Source organism: Cydia splendana, chromosome 8 (assembly GCF_910591565.1).
Source record: "Cydia splendana chromosome 8, ilCydSple1.2, whole genome shotgun sequence".
Lineage (NCBI taxonomy): Eukaryota > Metazoa > Arthropoda > Insecta > Lepidoptera > Tortricidae > Cydia > Cydia splendana.
In genome coordinates, this window is record NC_085967.1 from 2,054,636 (window position 1) to 2,069,125 (window position 14,490).

A 14,490-nucleotide genomic window follows, 5' to 3' on the forward strand; every position below is an offset into this window, starting at 1 on the left:
AAACTAAGTCCCAACTAAATCAGCGTCCCATTTTTCCTGCGCCTTCTAAACGGCCATAATTATATAACCCTGCTGCTGGCGTAGCACTAATTGCAACGCGTAGACCCGCTACGGCAAAGAGCGTAGGTTAATTGCTACGCTTTCTGCGGTCCTAGTACTCTCAGCTTAGCTTGACGGAAACTCGCTTGCCTTTTTAGTTTTTTAATATTTTTTTTATTATATTTTTTTACAAAAGTACAATTACAAAAGTTTTATTTTACACACCTAGAGAATCTTACTTTTTTTCATTAAATATTAATTGTACTTACCGCGCACTTAACTAAAACTAACTTAAAATTCACTACTCACCGATGATCACTATAAAACCATAAATCGAACATTATATGTCATTATCCTCACTAAAGTTATATGTCCGATTCAAGCACTCACTGTGAAGCGATCCATCGCGAGTGATTCGTCCGTCATAAGGGAGGCATGACGCACAGGCACGCGCGCCGCGGCCAACCGCCGACTGCTTTGAGCGGTGAGTGTTACTAGTCGGGGAAAATTTCTACCATTTTCTACTATACCCCAAAAAAATCTAAAATAACAGTAGGTCATAGTAGTTTTATGTGGGAATTCCAAATAAGTGAAAAAAAAGCATTTTTTTTTTCTTTTAAAGCTAGAGGCAGTCGATATTTTTGTAATAAAAAACCTTAAAAAAATATTTAAATTTAATGAATACTATTATTAATTTGTAGTTAAAGACTTAAAATATTTTTTTTTGTAATAGATTTCATACGAAAATACAGATATACCGGGTATTTTTCCCCCCACAACAGGGTGGAAGCGTCGTACGCATGCGCGCGGCCCCACCCTTCCCGGGGCGAGCCTAGACCTATTTGATATTTTTAAACTTTCACGGACAAGTGTAGTACAAATAAAATTCGCAACACACGTTGATTTCACAAAGCGACGCAATATAGTAAGATATACATAAGTGAATTTTGTGAAAAAAGTTGAACGCGATTCAATTTCGCTCGGTGCACGCGAGTGCTAAGATTCGACTTTGTATTTTGAATTAAGTGAACATGACGCACTGTATACTACAAGTTGGAGTTTATATTTTAGTTATTTGTTTATATGGTGTTCATTTTTATTTACACAAAATAATGGCCGTTTTGTGACGTTTTTAGATATTCCGTATCTGAATTATCTCGATCGGCGGTTTGTCACTCCATAACATACCGGCCAATTCGAATGTACACTGATATCAGAATGACATAAGTATATTATATACGTATCGTGTAATTTTGCTCCTTATGAATTTTTTATTTATAACGTGTTAAGTATGTTAAATGCTTTATGATGTGTAATTTTGTGTAAACTACTTACATCGCTTGAACTACTTTTAAGGTACCTGCCTATTTCGTTTCATATTTTTATTTAAAAAAACGTATTAAATATATATAGTGACAATTATTCATAAAAAAGTGTTCGTAAGTACACATGTATATTCATTACATTTTAGCTAGATGCCATTATTTTAAATTGCAATAATTTATAATATATAATAAATTATAATAAAGCTTCACATTTTAAGGATATAAAATTGATTTTAGGCTCTAAGATTTACACCCACAATAAGTTTATTGGAGCATTCCATGAAATTGTCTACCGTTTGTCCCGTACAGACGCGAATTTTCTGAAGATTTGCAGGTATAAGAGTTTCCTTTTCTATGACAAATGGTCAAAAATATGCACAGAAAAATAATCGTCTACATAAAATGCCAAAAAAAAAGTCTCAACACAGGAAATAAAATGCGTTTGTACTGGACAGCCCGTGGAATGATCCATTGTAGGTTAGTGATAGCAAAGAGAATAGATAGTATAGAGGGGTCCTGTCATAGTAAATTTTGTAGTCACAGTAAATTTACTGCCATCTATCGACATACGACTAAACCTCAAAATGAAAACGTATAAAACTATGGAAAAAAATTATATGTATGGATAAATGATTTTATTATTTTTATATCATTTTGACCCATGTTTATTCACTGATACCTATGTGTTAAAATTGTTAAATATGAAACGGTGTCGTCAACGCCATCTAGCCGACCATAGGCCAGAGGTGTGTGCGCTATCTATCCGAGAATTACTTTTTCTTGATTTCCGAGGCACGTTTTTATCTTAGACTTTATTCATCTTATACGGAGTTACATATGTCTTTAGTGGTAGCCACGTGTGTCACGTGGACGGCTTAAGTAATACGGCGAACACAAAATCGTACCGGGAATATTAATTACCTAGTAATCGTACTTGTGGAAAACTTTAACATACTAACAGCAGGCTTATTACATTAAAACATTATTCAGTTGTGGAAATTCAGCTTTTAATACGTTATACCGATATTGTCTAAATTAGTTGGCCACGATTGTTTAAAGTTTAAAAAAACATTGTAGTAATTAGTGTTATACGTACATAAGTTTAACCCTTTTCTAAGCATACGAGTAGTACGGTTTATCGACCACATTAAGCGCCTATAGAATTTCAACTTTAGCATTCCTATTTAAGGTTCCAATTAGATTGCACTTTCAGTAAACGGTGACCTGTCTTTAAATATGAATCAGCAAAGCTGGATTAATTGGAAAATATTTGGAGTTTTGGGAAAACCTTGTATATTGGCGCGGCCTGGAAAAGGGTAAAAAATATATACAAGTCTTTTTCTATCAGGCCTAATTTATTGCGCCGCTAAAGATAAAGGCAAGGGATATAAGTTCAACAGTCTATTTAAGTGGAGTACGTATGTTGTGTATGATTGTACCTATTCTTATTGTGTGTACAAACGGCAACACTCTTAACTGTCCAACAGTGTGGGCGACTGTACCATCGTATCTTCGAATTCAATCTATTTGTTACGCGTACAATCTAAAGGCGTGAGTTTTTATGAAACAAATTTTTATTTCTATTTGATGACTGATAAATGTTTTTATAAGATTATGTGTTTTGTTAAAACCACTTTTTATGCTAGTTTTTGTACCTACGAAATGCTAGTTCATATCGTCAGGTGACAACCAGAACTCACTAATTACTAAAAAATAATTAAACAAAAATCAACATTGTTTTTTGTACTAGTACGGTTCACTATGGCGTGCTATGGCGGTGAACTTATGGTAGTATTTAGTGAGTTTTGGTTGTCACCTGGCGAATATTTTCTAAACTTGTGGTAGTAATTAGTGAGTGTTGGTTGTCACCTGACGAATATTTTCTATCAAGTATCTAAACATGTAAGTTAAAACAAACATTATTCACATCAACCGACGACAAAATAACTAATGTGTATGATTATCATGTCCTTTTAGGAAATAAAATGCGGTACCATAGCCCACACTGTTAACTGTGCATCGATGGCCCTTATGCCTTTCGTAATAAGGTCCACTGAGGAGTGTTGCTGTTTGTACATAAAAGGCGGAAAAAGATTCCTATCCCAGTAGCACGTTGAACCGTCATAAATAATGCTTTTTACCGGCTACCTGCGTTTCGGTTTAGGCTGGATAAATCAAACCTGTATAAAAAGGTATGCGGTCTTACGAGCAGCTATGCTTTGATATAAATACTGGAAATGTAGAGGTAAACTTGGCCTTAAGTGGTACAGTAAAATGTGCCCGCTTTACCCCAAAATGTGAACTTTAATTTTAATTTTGAAATTATTATATCGTCAGGTGACTACCAAAACTTACTAATTACTACCACAAGTTAATAGCCATAGTGAACCATATTAATACCTAAATAAGGTTGATTATTGTTTAACTATTTTTTGGTAATTAGCGAGTTTTGGTTGTCACCTGACGATATTGTAGTTGGTATGTTGTTGTTTTTGACAAGCGCTGGTGGCTTAGCGGTAAGAGCGTGCGACTTGCAATCCGGAGGTCACGGGTTCAAACCCCGGCTCGTACCAATGAGTTTTTCGGAACTTATGTATGAAATATCATTTGATATTTACCAGTCGCTTTTCGGTGAAGGAAAACATCGTGAGGAAACCGGACTAATCCTAATAAGGCCTAGTTTCCCCTCTGGGTTGGAAGGTCAGATGGCAGTCGCTTTCGTAAAAACTAGTGCTTACGTCAATTCTTGGGATTAGTTGTCAAGCGGACCCAGGCTCCCATGAGCCGTGGCAAAATGCCGGGATAACGCGAGGAAGAAGAAGATGTTGATTTAAAGAAGACCAGCACTACTGTCATGTTGTAACACTTAACTGAGGCCATGATATATAAGTAGTTTTCATTTATAAAAACTTTTGGAGCACAATTACCCACTGGGAAGCAAAGTAGGCACAGTTTACGGCAAGCAAATATTATAACATTTTACAGTCTCTTATGCAAGTTGATAGTGACTTCGTTTACTAAGCCGTAGGGCTTGATTTTGAATCCCGGTAAGGCCATCAACCTGTGAATTAGCACGAATATTTTGTTCCTGAGTTACTAATATTTTCTAACTATGTACCTATCTTTCTATCTAAGTACACTATGTAATTATTTACTATTAGGACATACCCAATTGAACACTTCCTACGCTCACCGATATACTCCTTGTTTTGCCCCAATGCACAAATCAACCTGTAATATCTCCCAACTAGCCACAACTGCCCATGTATGCCAAGCATTAGGCACAAATTTGAGTGATGAATCCCAACCACTACCCACTTCTCGCCATGCATTGAAGCTTTCAGCGTCCGAAGGGTAAATCTGTAGCTAGCTAACAACATGTCACAAGGCTGTACGTTTGACAAGCCCTTTCTGACCCTGACCCACTGTCGCCAGCAGCTCGGTTTGTGGTCAACTGCCTCTGTCACGTTTTACATTTGTGTTAACTTTGAGGGCGCCCTAGCTCTTAATTGCAAATTAATTTATACTTCATTTTTTTAACGATTTATAAATAAATAAATAAATAAATATTAGGAGACATCTTACACAGATCAACCTAGCCCCAAACTAAGCAAAGCTTGTACTATGGGTGCTAGGCGACGATATACATACTTATACCAATGAAAAGGAATTAATTGTTTTCAAATAAAAGGATATTTTTATTTATCTGTAAGTAGGATCTGCAATAAACTAGATAATATCAGGGGGTACTTCAAAAAAGGAGTGTACAGGTTTTCAAAGGGTTGACAACGCCCATGGAATTGCAGGTGTACATAGACTACGGTGATCGCTTGCCTTCAGGCGGGCCCTATGTTTGTTTGCCACTGACGTGGTATTAAAAAAATGTGACATTTAACATAATAAAATTAAGTGGAATAGGTAGTAAGTTCGAATTAGCTGCTTGTTGTGACAGTGTCAAATAATACATGTGGGCCATTATTTAAGACCTAATAACAACCAAATTACGCGCCTCCAAACCAAATTACTCCAATATTGCATCACAAACATATTAAATCGGCTATGTGCAATAAAATTTCAATTAGCTATTCAAAGCGCATTTCCAAACTATATGTTGTAGCAATATGTGCCCGTTTTACGTAATACCTGTTCATCATGTGATTACATACTGAATTGGTGGCAATATATGCAACATTATACTCCTAGTGTTAGGTAAATGTCCAAAAGTTATTACAAACGTTTCACTATTATCAATGCACCATAGTTATTAAACACGAGAGTATATTGGACATTAAGCTAGATATACACTGGCAATAAACATACATTATTGCTAAACACTGTGAAATTGCCTCATATGAAAATTCAATGTACTGATTAGATTAAATTTGAATAAAATCAAATAGTTTCCGAATTAATCCGTTTAATTGTGTACAATCTTTTAATACGGATAATATTACAATTAGAAAAAATAATATTATTAGTCAACAAAAAATATATCATTGTAAAGATAATTAAACGTACTTTAATGTCATATCAAACAAGTAGTGCAATTACGCTAAAAGAATAGAGCAAAAAATACATAGATTGCTCACTCCATACATCAGTTTTGGTATATCATTATGGAGTTTTGGCCGTATATCATTATGTAGCTGAAATTTCCGAAGGTTTAGTTTAAATTAGAGATGAATTATTAATATGTTGACAGCAAAAATTACATAAAATATCAATACGATTTTTACAAGACTTTGCTCGCGAATCCTGGCTCTTATTTAGCATAGAGAAATATAGTAAGACAAGAGTGCTCACTCCATACATCAGTTTTGGTACCAAAAAGACTATTATTTTCAGAGTCGACATTTAGCATCGAGTAGCGTAATTATCAGTACTGCAGTACTGCTACTACACTACTGCTACTACTACCAAGAATAAGTAAGCGTGACACTAGGTCTGCTAAGAGAATAAGATTGACACAACCGTCAGCAAAAAACTATTATGGTCGAAGAACAAAAGAATACTTGATCCCCAAAATTTATAACGAGTACCCTCTTTTACTTGAAACACCTAAATTGAACATAGGTAGATTGAAATCGAAATTTAAACAGACTTTACTACACAAATATGAAAATTTAACCTAGCTACCTACTTTCTTTTGTTAACAAAGCCTTTGTGCCGCTATAATATTATAAGAATTCTTCCTGTTACGTTCGTGTTATGAAATGTCACTATTAGTACTATGTTAGATTATCGCAAGATAGATTTAGGATACATACATATAGGTAAATTTATATGTTCTTAATGATAACTTAACTTGTCACTTAATAATTAGTGTACCTATTTAGCTTAAGATAAGTTTAGAGCGCACCGCCAACAAACTGTCTCACAGTTTGGCGAAACATTAGATTAAGGTACTAAATATTGTATTTTTTCTGTTAAATTAAAAAAAAAAAAAAACTTGACAATTGTTGAGCAATAAGACTTTCCGGTCGGTGCTACATCTATTGTCAAGTAGCAGTACTGATAATTCCGCTACTCGATGCTTGATGTCGACTATGAAAATAATAGTCTTTTTGGTACCAAAACTGATGTATGGAGTGAGCACTCTTGTCTTACTATATTTCGCTATGCTAAGAGCCAGGTTAAATTTTCATATTTGTGTAGTAAAGTCTGTTTAAATTTCAATTTCAATCTACCTATGTTCAATTTAGGTGTTTCAAGTAAAAGAGGGTACTCGTTATAAATTTTGGGGATCAAGTATTCTTTTGTTCTTCGACCATAATAGTTTTTTGCTGACGGTTGTGTCAATCTTATTCTCTTAGCAGACCTAGTGTCACGCTTACTTATTCTTGGTAGTAGTAGCAGTAGTGTAGTAGCAGTACTGCAGTACTGATAATTCCGCTACTCGATGCTAAATGTCGACTCTGAAAATAATAGTCTTTTTGGTACCAAAACTGATGTATGGAGTGAGCACTCTTGTCTTACTATATTTCTCTATGCTAAATAAGAGCCAGGATTCGCGAGCAAAGTCTTGTAAAAATCGTATTGATATTTTATGTAATTTTTGCTGTCAACATATTAATAATTCATCTCTAATTTAAACTAATCCTTCGGAAATTTCAGCTCCATGATGATATACGGCCCGATTCGAACTCTAAGATACGTCAAATATTACGGCTAATAGATACGATATAGACGTAACGTTTTTGTTTGAAGTAACGTCACTTTTGACCCTGACACATGTAATCCATATGAAACCATATGATCTAGAAACGATATCGTTTCTAGATCTATTCATTAACGTATCTTAAAGTTGGAATCGGGCAGAAAAGCCAATAATCCTCGACCGAACGAATAAATTAACAATACCCATAAAAGAGCCGTTCCATACATCGAGTTAATAAATCCAAAAAACGTTCAAAGAGCACCACAATGGCGTAAAAGTGCGAGTTAAATCAATTCAGCGATGTAAAACGATGTGTAACATGGAACACGGAGTTGTCTCCCTCTACCCCCTACCACTGCCTCGAGAGGGAGGGAGCCAGTGGGAGTCGCCCACGTTCATGCATGAAGCTGTTATGCCAATTGTTTTAATTGTTATAGCTTTATGGTCTCCTGGTATCGACCAGTTGAAAACAATTTTATTGTTTGTATGCCTAATTACGGTTTTATTTGATGAGCTGATGTTTTGTGAGCGGTTATTTTTTCGTAGATTTCGATAAAATGTTGTGGATGGATTTAGTTCTCTATTCTGTACAATATAAGCGTAATTTTGCTAAATATGTCCTAAAAAATCCTCTACGTTACGAAAATATTGGTACCTACATTCGTAACTCAACGGTAAATTATATACATTTTTTTCGGGACAATTTTCGTTTTCCTTTTTGGTCCGACTAAAATGAGAAGTTTTTCAAACCAACAACAAAATGAAAATCGGCCCTGAGCCTCTACCATCAGTTGGCAGTGTATTTTTCACTTACTTTCAGTGAATAAACGTGCCGTATGTCACGTGTCACGTTTTACGTTTCTTTACGGTCTTATGTGCCTTACTTCACTCCACTCCAAACGATACTGTCCGTTTCTAAGTATGCTAAAAAAAGAGCACTAATTATTATTTATACTTGGTCAAGCAGATCTTGTCAGTAAAAAAAGGCGGCAAATTTGAAAAATGTAGGGGCGAAGGGATATCGTCTCATATAAAATTTGAATTTCGCGCCTTTACTGACAAGATTTGCTTGACCATCTATAATTAGTACGAGTAAACGGTAAATTACCTATCGAAATCTGAACTTAGCAATATGGAGGGTAGAGGTAAGGAGAGTCCTTTATGACTTTATGGGAAAACTCCTTTATGGGAGAATATTTGCAAAAGCTGGGCACGCTGTCAGCTATTATAATTGTTCTAACTCTCCAGAGTAGCGAAAAAAAGAAAACCCATAAACCTAGTTTTTCATTGTGTCAATACCGTACTATTAAAATCATGGAGAATGGAAAATATTTAGAAGTGGAAAAACGTTTTCTTTTTTTGTATGGACGATTACGTAGGTAGTATACTTCCCTCTTAAGGTTTGTGACGGACACTTTTTCATTAATTAATTGCATTGAGATTGTATTCCTTACCTTAGCAGGAGATCTAAGGTCCCGTTTTCTAAGGGGACCTTGCATTTTGGAAACAAAGCAAACCGCTTGGAACAGGTGTTCCTGGGGGTGACCTGAGCTGATTAAGCCCGGTTGCCAAGAGGTTCCCCCCAGTAGGTGGGCAGGGGAGGGGGGGTAAAAGTGCCTCCGGCGCGCCTCACTCTAAGCTTTATATCTGCATACATCTCGCAACTATATCAAGTTTGGTGTCATTTTCGTATAATTCGAGGATGAAGAATTCATTTCTGTGACTAAATTTTCACTCACCCATACAAAAAATTCGAAAAATTCAGAATTCAAAAAAAATCTTTAGATCTTTTTTTCGAAAATCCTCTACAAAATGTATACTATGAGGATTTTCTCTAGAAAAAAAATACCTGTGAATAGCCCAGTTCTCCTACTATACAGAATAGTAAACTTGTCAAACATTTTTTTTCATAACTCTGTTAAAAAAATGTTTTGTGTCGCGCGGCGTACTTGCATTATAAGAGTGGTATGCAACGTTTAGGATTTTTAAGTATGTTTAGATGATTTCTGATAAGTTGTTATTCTTCTGGTGGTAGATTACATTAATAAATTACTTCTGGACGTGATATATATACAAATATAAATGAAATATATAAATAAAGATGTTGGGAAAACTTTCGCTAATAGAGTTAAGTATTATAAATGTGATAAAATTAACATAGGAGATGTTTGACAAAAAATGCGGGTTAAAATAAGATATTATATTGTTCGTAATTGCCATTACATGCCCATGGGACTGTGCATTTTAGGTTTTTTTTAACGCAGTTGCACCTCCGTGCGCATTTTGTTTTGCAGCGACAACGAATAAGCTCTAAACAAGCAGCAGCCGCCGCAGGTAGGCTTGTCCATATGGGCTCCCAATAACCTTGTTGTTTGGACCAGCCCCAGTTAGCAGGGCATGATGGCTGTTGCTGAGGGGCTATAATCTGTCCCCAAACATAGACCAAATCGCGCCGTGCGCCAAAAACCGCCGTGTCGCCGAAATAATTTTCAACCAGGTTGACAAGGTGCAGAAAACCCTAGAGGCAAAGCAAACCGCTCTATGTGCGTTCCTTGACGTTGAAGGTGCTTTCGACAATACGCCCACAGAGACCATACTCAATGGTATGAAATCAAAGGGAGTAGACGAAACCACCAGATGGGTACATAGCATGCTCTCAAACAGAGTAGCCACTCTGACCATCAATACTATATATAGAGCATGAATTTTATACCACTAAAGGGTGCCTACAAGGAGGCGTTTTATCCCCACTATTATGGACCCTAGCAGTGGACCAACTTCTTGCAATCATGTCAGGCCAAGACTTTGATACACAAGGATATGCCGACGACCTTGTAGTCATCGTCAAAGGCCCTTGCCTCAACACAATATCCAACCTAATGCAAGGAGCTCTAAACACAATATTCAAATGGTGTAGAGAAAATGACTTGTCCATTAATCCGAGCAAGACTGTAATAGCCATTTAACCATTCACAAGGAAACGGAAGCTCGATAAACTCACAAAACCAAGACTCAAGGTCAAGTATCTAGGGGTCACCTTTGACCAAAAGTTAACTTGGAACCCTCACCTGAGAAACATTATACAAAAAGTGAAAATGGCCTTGTGGTCATGCTGTCGAATGGCAGGAGCAAGATGGGGCTTAAGATCCAAATTGCTATGTGGTTATACACAGCGGCCTCCGCAGTCTGGTGTAACAAAACCAGCCAAAAGACAGCAATAGACACTCTAAACAGCCTGCAACGCACGGCTTGTTTAACAGTAACAGGCGCCTACTCCTCATACCACTCCACTTGCAGGTGCAAAAGGAGGCCAAGCAGTGCGTCTACAGAATATGCACGCTAAACAGGCCAAAATGGCGCTCTCAGGCATTAACCAATCTAAAGGCCTGGGTTTTTGCGAATAGAGCCCTTAGCATGCCCACTGATGACGCTCACACCGAATGTCATCTCACCAAACTGTACACAGTAGAAATACCTCCTAGAGACAAATGGATCAACAACCAAATGTACGTCGAAGAGGGAAGCCACATCTGGTATACAGATGCTTCCAAGAAAGGCAATAATGTAGGATGTGGGATCTATGGTGAGAGATCTAAGCTCAGAGCTAGCGTCGGCATGGGCACATTGGCCTCAATCTTCCAGGCAGAAGTCTTCGCCGTCAACAAATGTGCGGAGATCAACCTGGATAGAAACCTAAGACACCAGCTTATCTACATCAACTCAGACAGCCAGGCTGCTCCGCTGGCACTAGAATCCCTTGAGTCAAACTCAAAACTAGTCCAGAACTGTAAAACAAACCTAAATGCACTGGTTTACTCCAACAAAGTTACACTTAGATGGGTACCAGGGCACTCCGACATTAACGGAAACGAAGAAGCGGACGAACTTGCTAGAAAGGGCGCAGACACACCCCTGGTCGGCCCAGAACCCTTCTGTGGAAGCACAAAACGAGATGCATATTCTCTGCTCAGCAACTTAGAAAAAACGAGAGCAATCGATTGGTGGAAGTTCGTTAAAGGACAAGAACACTCGAAAGCTCTGATCAAAGGGTTCAACAGCAAAACTGCTAAGGAGCTTTTAGGACTCAAAAGGCACAAAACCTGCGCGGTGACCAGAATACTGACTGGACACTGCAAGTTGAACAAACATATATGTTTCAAATTGGCAAGAAACAAGATGCGACATGCAGGCTCTGTCAGGAGTCAGAGGAGACTGCAATGCACATTCTCTGTTCTTGTGGACTACTAATGTCAAAAAGAAGTACCTACCTAGGGCGACACGTAGTGCAACCCTATGAGGTACATAACATTACGGCCCAAAGAATCTGGAACTTTCTGGATGCAACGGGCATTAGTAATGAACTTAAAGGGCCGTCACAATAGATCAATGCTGGTCAATGCGACACTCAAAGGCCCACAACACCACAATAATAATAATAATGTCCCGCGGGGGCAGCTTGTGGCGAGCTGACAGTGAGTGACGACACCGCGGACCCCTATTCCAGAGGGCCCTGTCATCTGGCCCTCGCCTCTGTGCTTGCCTTGATTGGCCGGCCAGAATGGAGTCGCAAGAGCGGGACCTATGCTCCAGGTTCGAAGTGTAAAATGTCATAACGCCGGCGGCCTGCTGAACGGATTACCGGGATCTGGCTACCGCAGACTCACCTCTCGACAACCTCACAGCCACTCCAAAGTGTTGCCCTGTTGTCGCACTGTGCGTGCGGCCATTGCGGGGCCCACTCAATGAGTTGGCGAGTCACCACCTGTCATTTACAATTTTGAGACTGATTGTCACGGCAGGTGTCGGCTAGTCTCTCCCATAGCCCATTATCCAGTCCATCCAACTTTCAAATCTATAGCCCATGACCTTAGTTCCCATCGCAGCACAAAAGTGCTGCACTGTAATAGTCTTTGCACCTGGCGGGGACCATCTCCGGATGTATCACATTGTGCGTTCGGGGATAGTATCCACCACATGTATCCCTTGCTTTTAGATTAACGTGCCTTAAAGGGCCTCTGCGCTGTTGGCTTCGTCCCCACGTACGCCTCCCAAAGGTCCGGGACCCCATGGTCCCGAGATATGGAAAAGACATGCAAATAATAATGTTAATTTTATCACATTTATAATACTTAACTCTGTTGGCGAAAGTTTTCCCAACATCTTTATTTATATATTTAATTTATATTTGTATATATATCACTTCCAGAAGTAATTTATTAATGTAATCTACAACCAGAAGAATAACAACTTATCAGAAATCATCTAAACATACTTAAAAATCCTAAACGCTGCATACCGCTCTTACAATGCAGGTACGCCGCGCGACACAAAACATTTTTTTTTAACAGAGTTATGAAAAAAAATGTTTGACAAGTTTACTATTCTGTATAGTAGGATAACTGGGCTATTCACAGGTATTTTTTTTCTAGAGCAAATCCTCATAGTTAAAATTTTTAGAGGATTTACGAAAAAAAAATTAAAAGTTTTTTTTTAATTTTGAATATCTCGAATTTTTTGTATGGGTGAGTGAAAATTTAGTCACAGAACTGAATTCTTCATCCTCGAATTACACGAAAAAGACACCAAACTTGATATAGTTGCGAGATGTATGCAGATATAAAGCTTAGAGTGAGGCGCGCCGGAGGCACTTTTACCCCCCCCCCCCCCTGCCCACCTGCTGGGGGGAACCTCTTGGCAACCGGGCTTAATCAGCTCAGATCACCCCCAGGAACACCTGTTCCAAGCGGTTTGCTTTGTCTCCAAAATGCAAGGTGGTGGACCTTAGATCTCCTGCTACCTCTACCCTCCACTTAGAGCATTTAGAAAGGAGATGTCATCGCTGTCATTTTCTTTACAAAACAGTCTGCCGATTTTTGCGGTGGAGGGGACCGTCAAATGTATTGCTATTTCTACATGATTTGTACGTAACGTACAAATAGCCATGTCAGTCCATACAAAAGTTTGCACAATCGTGCAAGTTTTTCGGCAGAGAGGTAAGTGTTAATGTCAACAAAAAAATAAAGAGTATAAACTATGATATTTGATTTATTCGGTTGTCAATATAAAACAAATGTAGGTGTTCTTTCTTCTTGTATGAGACGCCATTACTATGTAGTCTTGCTTGAGATTATTATTATTATTATATGTAAATGCACAGGCAGCTTAAAGCTGATACGTGCACATCAATGTCCACTTGTGTTTTGTAGTCTACGAAAGTGTTCATCGAGTTTGTTTTTAAAAGAGTTTATCGAAGGTGCACTGATCACTGACTCGGGTAAACCGTTCCACACTTTCACTACGCGGTTAGACAGGAAGTGTCGTCTGGGGTTGCTACTACTCTGCGTCCGTGTCAGTTTCAGAGAGTGTCCTCTCAGTCTGTCATTTATGTTGCGAGTAAAAATATCGCTTAACCCGGGTACGTTGTAGTGTCCTGTGAGTATTTTATACGTTTCTATCAGGTCACCGCGTTGCCTTCGCTGCTCCAAGGTTGTCAGGCCCAATTCCTTTAGTCTATCTTCATATGGTTGGTTACGAAGAGACGGTACCAATTGTGTGGCTCTTCTTTGGACTTTTTCAATAAGAATTATATCTTTTTTAAAATATGGATTCCAAATTTGGAAGGCATATTCCAGTAAGGGTCTTACATATGTCTTATATAGCTTAATAAAGAGATTCTTGTCTATGTAACGAAAAGCTTTCCTGATCATGTATAAAACCGAATTTGCCTTTTTGGTAAACCCTAAAATATGTTCCTCCCATTTAAGATTGTTAGTTACAACTACACCAAGATCGCGCTGGGAAGCAACACTCTGTAAACTTTTGGAGCCAATATTATATGTGTGCTTAGGGTTATTTTTGCCAATATGAAGTACAGTGCACTTGTCTGCGTTGAGGGTTATAAGCCAATCTTTCGTCCATTGTAGAATGCGGTCTAAGTCCTGCTGTATGATGATTAATAAACATTATTTG

General features: G+C 38.0%; 1 protein-coding gene across 11 annotated transcripts in view; it reads right to left on the minus strand.

Annotated features, from left to right (window-relative positions):
- Window positions 1-14,490, minus strand: part of LOC134792614 (disintegrin and metalloproteinase domain-containing protein 11) — a 721,926-nt gene that overhangs the window by 534,798 nt on the left and 172,638 nt on the right. Inside the window, exon 1 of one of the 11 annotated variants that reach the window (XM_063763855.1) lies at window positions 349-585. The exons of the other annotated variants lie outside the window; for them this stretch is intronic. The gene's annotated coding sequence lies outside the window, so the exon portion shown is untranslated. Of the gene's footprint in view, window positions 1-348; window positions 586-14,490 lie in introns of those variants that run through there. 11 annotated transcript variants of the gene reach the window in all.